The sequence below is a fragment of the Papaver somniferum genome, chromosome 1 (assembly GCF_003573695.1).
Source record: "Papaver somniferum cultivar HN1 chromosome 1, ASM357369v1, whole genome shotgun sequence".
In the NCBI taxonomy this organism is placed as follows: domain Eukaryota; kingdom Viridiplantae; phylum Streptophyta; class Magnoliopsida; order Ranunculales; family Papaveraceae; genus Papaver; species Papaver somniferum.
Window position 1 is genome coordinate 154,916,483 of NC_039358.1, and position 8,593 is coordinate 154,925,075.

General features: G+C 35.2%; 1 long non-coding RNA gene across 1 annotated transcript; it reads right to left on the reverse strand.

Annotated features, from left to right (window-relative positions):
• Nucleotides 1–2,486: 2,486 nt before the first annotated feature.
• Nucleotides 2,487–7,005, reverse strand: LOC113305198. Its single transcript, XR_003338489.1, has 5 exons — nt 5,607–7,005; nt 5,120–5,200; nt 4,684–4,847; nt 2,965–3,930; nt 2,487–2,857 (listed from the first exon to the last, which is right to left on the reverse strand). It is a non-coding gene; the product is annotated as an uncharacterized LOC113305198 (long non-coding RNA).
• Between the last annotated feature and the right edge of the window lie 1,588 nt (nt 7,006–8,593).

An 8,593-nucleotide genomic window follows, 5' to 3' on the forward strand; every position in this document is an offset into this window, starting at 1 on the left:
CGTTCCCATGTTCCATGGTGTTGGTATATTCTCCATCAAAATTATAGCTTCCCATATTTTCTCCACACTTGCATTTAGAGGTGGCATCTTGATTTCTTCCCATACTACCTTGTGACCTCCTTGTCCTCTATTATAGTTTTGTCTTTGACCTCCATAAGTTTCTTGCGGCTGATCGAGTCTTTGAATCTTGTTATTTCCACCACGATTGTAGAAATTTCTTTCTCTTCATACTCCTCTTGATCTCGGCTTCCCATAGCCACCAGTTTCTGTTGATTGTTCCCGTCACCTTTCTTGTTGTACTTGCGAAGTGTTCGCCACTGTGTTTATTAGTTTGGGTAATAAGCTTGCATTCGCTGTTTGTGAACTGGTGTTCGCAACTGGATATGATTCCATTTCATGTTGCCTTTCCTCTAGAGCAATATATTCTTCTTGAAGTTCTCGCAATTCAGTCATTGTGATCGTATTCTTGACTCTGAAAATTTGGATGTACAATAGGTTGGTTGCAAACATAGCATTGATAAATGATAAGATAAGATATCTCTCATCCACACGGCCAGCCATTTCGCTACACATAGTCCTCCATCTTTTAGTTAGGTGCTTCAAACTTTCGTTAATCCTTTGTTTTAATCCAAACACGTCTTCAATACCAGGTCGCGAAGAATTATTACTTATATATGCCCCCAGGAATGTAATCTGCAAATGATTGAAGGATGTTATTGAACTCTTTGGTAGACCTTCGAACCATTTTAACGCCTCCCCTGTTAACCTGGATGCAAAATACTTGCATAATACGGCATCATGATTTTCCCATTGCAACATACACCTCACGTAGGATTTAATGTGTTGAATTGCACAAGTTGTTCCATCAAAAATGCTGGTTAATGCGGGAAAATTGCATTTCGGTGGTATTCCTCCTAGTTGTACTTCCCTTGTAAATGGAGTTTTCGCAGCTTCTTCTATAGCTTCATCCAATTGTCTTCTGCCTACTTCTCCTCTATTATTTAGCATTCCTCTCATTTCTTCTAATTCTTTCAAGATTTGTTTATTTACACCTGAATTTTGATCCATTGGTTTTTTTAATTTCGCCTCCCTTCTTCTGCGTTCATATCTTTCTTCTCTCGCGAAATTTTGCATTTCTTCTTCATTATCCTCATCTCGTCTTCTTCTGTGATTCTCTTCTTCATCTCTATGTTGAATTCGCATATGATGATTCTCTCATATTCCCCTTCATGATTTTGTTCATTTCTTATTAATTCCATTCGCTGTCTTTCAGCCATCCTCTGTACTCTATCATACTCTTCATTAATATTACCGTTATTCCGATTTTGTGTACGCCTTCTTTCTCGATTGTCGTGATTGTTCTGGCGAATTGTCTCCTGAAGCTCTTGTTCTTCCATTTCTGCTCTCAATCTTTCACGTTCGCAAATTAAACGTGCTTGTTCAGCATAATGTCTTTCAATTTTTTCATCAATCGTTTGTTGATTTCTTTGAGCTTCTCTCTCATGTAAAATTATCCTTCCTTCATCTCGATTCCCTTCGCCATCTTGATCATTTCGTCCCTGACGTTGTCCATTCTCTTGATTTCTATCATTTTGCCTATCATAAAAAGTTTCATTTTGTGGAACGTAACGATCATCAGTTCTTTCTCTATTTTCGCGATATTCTTCATTAGGATTTGATATTTCTTCTTGAATATTGTTTCCATCATTAATTGTGGATGAGTTTCGCCTCATCTCTCTTCTAGTCGATCTTGAATATGATTTTGTAATACTTCTCGATCTTCTACTCTGTAGTCTCATATTATCCATCCTCAATTCGTGATTTTGCCTTGTTAGATTTGCACGTTCTTCTGCCTCAGCTCTTCTTTCTTCACGTATTCTTCGTCTCAACTTTTCTAACGATCCAATTTCCTCATCTCCATGAATTATTCCTTCATCTGCTTCTTGATTTCTCTCTACCTGTCTATGGTTTCTGGTTTGCTGCTCTTCTTCTACTTCTTCTGCGGAATTTGATTGCCAAGTGTGTATACTTACCCTATCATAATCTATATTTCTTCCTTGTACTAGTGTTTGTTGAACTGGTGGTTGAATTTGATTTTCTCCATTATTTCTCATTCTAGTAGATTCTCCCATTTCACTTCTTTCTCTTCCAGCAATTCTCTTGCTTCTTCTAACAGTGGTTGGTTGTTCTGATGTATTTCTTCTTCTAGCCATTTCTTCAATGTTAACAAATTGCAAGAGATTATGTAAAATTCTTAATCAATCACTCCAAATCTTCACAAATCTCAATATCAATTTTCAATTTTTTCTAGAATAATCTTCAATGTTCCCTGTTTCTAACGCCATTATGTAGTTGCAGGAAATCCTACACTACACCCCTCACAACATTTTATTAACATTCAACTCATTTTAGATTAATCAATCTTAATTTTAGTGATCAATCTTTGAACAATCTTACAAGAAAAGATAAAGAAATCAAGAATAACCACTGCTCTAGATTTTCTCTCTCCAATTACTTGCTTTTCACTCAGAAAAAGATCTATTTCTTTCCTTTACAAATGAACGACTATTTATAGGGAAGTACATAGTGGATGACAGCTAATCTGTCCTTTATTTTCGGATATGGCTTGCGACATTCTCGCGGCCTTACAAATGTTAATCTCGCAAACTCTCTTATTTTCGCAGAACCATCACATTTTTCTCATGATTTTAGCTGACGTCGTTTATTATGTCATTTCTGAAATTGTTCTGCGACGCTGTTGTGTTGTGTTGTTGATAATTTCGCTGAGGCATTATTGTTGCGAGATTCTGATCCTACATACCAATCGTAGAAATTTCTATGGCGCTTATAAATTCACCTAAAAGAATAAGGTTTTGCTAAGAAGCGGCATCTACAGAGGTAAATCAGGAACAATTTGAAAGAAAAATACAATTCCAACCGTATTAGTATAGAGATTTCACTTACCATTTTCGTTTTTCCCTAATTGTTTCCGTCTTGAGTAATGATCACCTGGTGTTGTTCAAAATGACATGAGATGCTCCTACCAGAAGCAGGAATAACCTCAGTCCGAGTGTTTGTATGTCAAATTAACGCCGCCCGAACAATAGAAAATTGTAGTTTATGGATCAATATTTTGTTGTGTGCATGATCATGTTAAGCATCAAGGAACAAAAAGAAAACACAGTGGTCAAGCAATTACGTCAGAAATGAAAAAGCAAAAATTGTGTAGATGAGATTTATGTCACGGGATGCAAAATCCTCAGATCGGACAGCAAATAACTCGAAAGAACTTGTACATTATACCTCCAACCAAGAAGTGTGTTATTTAAATCCATTTATGGCATGAACACGTCAACCATTCTTAAATAAAACTATAAAATAGAAAAACATGAACGACTAATCAACAAATTTTCTTCTACATGACCAACAACCTTTCCCAAACGTGGTTAAAAACTGGGGATGGACCTGACATGAATCGAACACGTAACCTTCTGACATGGAGTCAAATGCGCTACCATTGCGTCATATTCCGTAGTTTAAAATACTTGTCTTAGTATTGGACAGAAACAGGACATACCTGGTGCTAGTCTTTTAAATAGAAACAATGGAACTGCAATAATGGGAAACTAAGCTTTATGTATTATGCAGCGGTCTATTTGATATAATTCCACTTATTAATACAAAAGTCAGGAAAATAAATGCAGAACAAATAATGGTCTCTAATAGAAATAGAACCCATAATTAAATGGGTCTGAAACAACATAAATTTCAGTTCGTCATTTCAACTAATATCATGATCAAATATAATAACTTACTCGAAGGTTCAACACAAAATAGATATGCCATACTGCACCAAGGAATGGCTTTGAAAGCATACAAATCGATCGGTGATCGGGATCTGTTGTCAGCCTATGACACAGCAAAGCAAAGCTGAAGATAACAAAAAAAAAAGAGAAGCTTCCATCAGGTGTTTCATTAAACAATTCAACTTCTATAAGGATTTGTAATGTAGTTCACTGAATTATAACTAAATTTCAGAATTAATTTAACTTTTTTCATCATTACCAAAGTTAGAAAGCTGAAGAGCAAAGTAATTTGGTCACATATAGGGAAAAAAAAAGAAAGTCATCTCGAACGTCATATCTTAAACATCTTTTATCTTTTGCTCTCTAAGAACAGAAATTTGTGCTTTTGTGGCCTGTATTGATACCCTTTCAAAAAAAAAAAGGGGGCCCAGCTGCAGCAAGAGTGGTGAACCCATCTTCTCTCTTATCATGCAATCTTAGCATTAAAGATTTTTCATGAATAATCTTTACAAAATAAATAAATCTGTGCAATAATCATAGAAGGAATCAGAAAAAAAAACTTTACATAAGGTCAGGTGGCGTCCATCTATGACCTGGTTACTACATTTCATGGATTGAGAACTGGTAATAAAGATTAAGAATTCCGTGCACTGTACTCTTGTCTACCAAATTTTATATTCCGAAAAATAACTAAATAAGCATACTCCCAAATTTTCAGAACACCCAGCAGTTATCACCATAACAACAATTTTTATTTTCATCATAATTTTGGTTGGTAGGGATTCATTTTTTGATACAAATACTATCGATCAAGGGTCAAGAAAAAAAAAATGACGCCAACGAAAACATCACAAATATAAGGGTGTGGTATTGGAACCTGGAAAAAAGCCTGACCTTCACCAATCGAACTCTTTCCCAATGCTCCAAAACCTTCATTCCATATTGTTATCCTGAATGCATCAACCATACATTTACTCACGGGCGCAACTATGCCAGCCGATTGGTGAAGCAGTATGCTAGTAACCTACCATCGGCATTCTTCTGCAAATGACTAATATATAAACTCTTTTGTATGCCTGTTTGATCTTATATTCACACGAAATTAAATTGATCATGGATATCTCATGGAAACCAAATGACCGTAAGTTTTCAATTTGATCCTAAGCCATCAAAAAATCTAGAGTTCCAGCTAAAAAGTTAGAATGCTTAAATAATCCTACACAGGCATCTAAAATACTCCATCCTCCCAAAAACAGTTCAACATAAAAAATACTAATTCATTCATAATTGCCTTAAAAAGTGGACTAAATTACCTTAGAAGTCGTAAGAACAGCTACAACAACGCGAAGCAATCCCAATACCTTGAAACTTTTCAGACCTATTCCCATGTGCATCTGAAGAAGCACAAAATTAGAGAAAGCAATTAATCATCAAAACAGTAAACATGAGCGTTCAAAGTGAATTCTTTCCTAATATTATTTTAACAATTCAATAAACTTTTAGTATTACGTTAAAAAAGAAAATAAATTTCAGCGGTCTAACCAAACTGGTTAGCTTGTCTTAAGCATGCTAGTCATCAAAAAACTGCTTAATTATCTTCTCTTAGCTTGCTAGTCAGAATCATGAAAGTAAGAGAGTAAGTCAGTTAACTTAACATCATAAAGGCATCGTACTAACATAACTTCTATTGTCAGAAATAAAGGATCTGGACTAATTCGGTTTATGTAAACCGCAATAGTTGTTTCCCAACCATAAACAAATAGAAGTCAAAACTTTCTAATCACGTATAGCAAACCATACCTATGAAAATCTGCCGAAATAAGAAATCCACAACTTAGCTTTATTGCAAAACGTTAAAACAAAATATGGACAATTGCCGAAACATCCTTAGAAAGGATAACACAAAGGTAGTTGAGAGCTTAGGAAACGAAGATAGCAGCTAGTACCTAGTGGAGCAATTAAATCAAATTTTTATACGAGAAATTCAATTTGATTTGAGAAAAATTAAAGATACAGATAACACCCAAGATGTAACATAACTTATAGTCGATTGTCCCCACAAACCATCGGCGGTAACTGATCACTTGAGGTTCCTTGCTCACTGGATTTCTAGTCCCAGAATAACCAAAAAAGTGATGTGAGCTTAAAGGTTATAGAATGACCAACTCTGACTTCTGTATATGAGCTTTTAAAATTAAGAGGACTTTCTAGAAGGGTGCTCCTGTTTTTTCTTTTTTATGTTGTTGTTCTCTTCATTGTTGTTTCTACTTCCTCTCTATCTTCACCTAGCTAGCTAACACAGTACCTGGATTTTGATCCACCAGTTTTGAATACACACCATTCACTCCACAAATCATATTTAGCAAAAGAGCAGAAAACAATGAAGCATAGAAATAAAAATCCAACGATATTATATTGAATCGACATCAACACAATCATAGAGATTGAATCGTAGGCAAAATCCAACTTTGATGCCCTTAGTTTGGGACAACTCATTTCAATTCCAGTCCTTTCCCATTCTTATCTCCAACTTCCTCAACATCTATGTACTATTCTATTAATTTTTTGTTGAATACAGCTGATGGGTGTAAACAGGATTTTTCATAGAAGAGTAGTAGTGTGTAAAACAAAAAATTTGGGTCACCCTTAATTTACTTATTCAAGAAGATTTCATTGGTTTAAGGAAATAAAAACATAATTGGATTTCTACTATGCCTCCCAAAGTAATATAGTCTTCCATCCTAAAAGTCAAAAAGTAGATTCAAGGAAGATGTCAAGCCATATAATCAAAATCTTTGCCAAGTCACTGAGGTAACACAGAAAGAATGACATCACAATTGAAAATTGAAAGTTCCTTTAAAGCTTTGTTCATACTTGTTTGATTGGAATGTCTTGTTTTACTCATAGCGAATCTCTAGAGACGTCCAATACGTAAGAAAATAGTACAACCAGATTACCTTCCGGGTTGTTGCGGATAGCAGCTCCGAACTATGAATACTATAGGTATATAGCCTATTCAGGAAAATACCTTGTAGTACCCAGTCCAGAAAATAAGTATATGCAGATGCCAATAAATTATTAGTTTGTTACCATTTTATTAAAATGCCAAATAATCATAATAGAGAATTTATCGGTTCCAAATTACTCTTACCATTAAACCATTCATTAAAAATGAGAGAAAAAGTGTAGGCCAAGGAAACTACATACTTGATCCGCAACTTCCTTAAAATCCAGGTGTCTTTCCTGGATATAAGATATCAAAAGCGGAATCTATTTCCTCTTCCAGCCACATGCCTGCATCGAAGGAGAAAAACAACCCAACTCATCCAAAAGACCCATGCTTATTATGATAAATAATGTACAATCTAAAATTAACAATAAAATTGATGTTTCTTTGTATTGAAAAAATCCATGTGTACCCTGCACTGTTATCAGAATTCGTGTTTAACTTATTTTGTCCTACTTCGGTCCTAAGATGGAACTGTAATACCGCAATAATTTGAACAGGTTAAGCACCAGCAGCCACCACCTATGCAACATCCAAAAAGGTAACAGCAGACACAAAAGCTGCATATCTTTGATCTTGAAATAATGACAGGAAATGGCATATTATTCTTATCGTCTCACTATTGCTCAACATTCTTAGAGCAAACTTCTTGTAATCTTTCTATGTAAGAGCAATAGGAGTTCTCAACAACAATAATTCACTAGTTTAAGATTTTGTGAACACCTATAGATCAAACCATTCCTTTCCTTTTGTAAACACGTATCTTTCTCTCTTTTACCGATCTTCCTTTAGGGTTGAGCTTGAATATTTATTTTCTTGTAACCCAATTTGGTGTGTTAAATCAACAGACTAAAAGCATGATGATTGATATGGATCAAACGGACAATTCAACAATCTAAGCCACCACTCTTCCATAATTGGTATGTTGAAGTTGTTTGGGTTCTGATCTGCAATGCTACATAAGTTGGTCTTCGGTAGTTGAACACCAAAATCAAATTCAAAGCTTAGAATAAGAAAAATAAATTAGGTACGGTAAAAAAACCAAAAATCGTTATAACTGATTACTCCAGAACGAAATTGAATTTTGAAACTCGTATTAAAGTGAGAGGTAAGGTGCAGTGATGAGTACGGGTGGTGGTGGTGGTGGTACTACCTCTCACCGAGTCTAGAAGAGAGAATCGATCAAAGTGAGAAGCTAATTGTTCTCTGAAAACCCAAATCGATTTTAATATGCTAAAAAATATCAGCCTACAACAATCAAAAGAAGCAAACAAAAAAAAATCAAAAAAACTTACAGATAAAAATTCTAGGGTTTGTACATGTTTACCTTCTTGTTATTTTCCTCTGCATCGTATTCCTGATTAAATTTAGCCTACTAAATTTCCTGCAAACATATATCGCAAAAATAAAAACGGAGGAATTCTCTTCGAGAGAGGAGAAGGATCGTAGTAGCAGAAAAAGAAAGAGGGTATGAATCAGATTAACTCCAGATAAACGAAAAGATTATTTAGGGCTCTAGCTGGTTCCATAAAAGTCATTCCCGTAACATAACCTATCATTCACAGCCGTCCAAGTCATAGCTCGATCAGGATGATTCCGACCGCCGGATCAGGGTCCCCGGAAAATCATGTCCGTCTAATGACTCTCAAATCTCAGAGTCAAAGACCACCTTTTCTTATTATATCTCAAATCTCAGATCAAAGACCACCTTTTCTTATTATAGTGATTATACTAAAGTAGAAACCAAGATCACGGACCTTGCTTCAAAAAAAAAAAGATC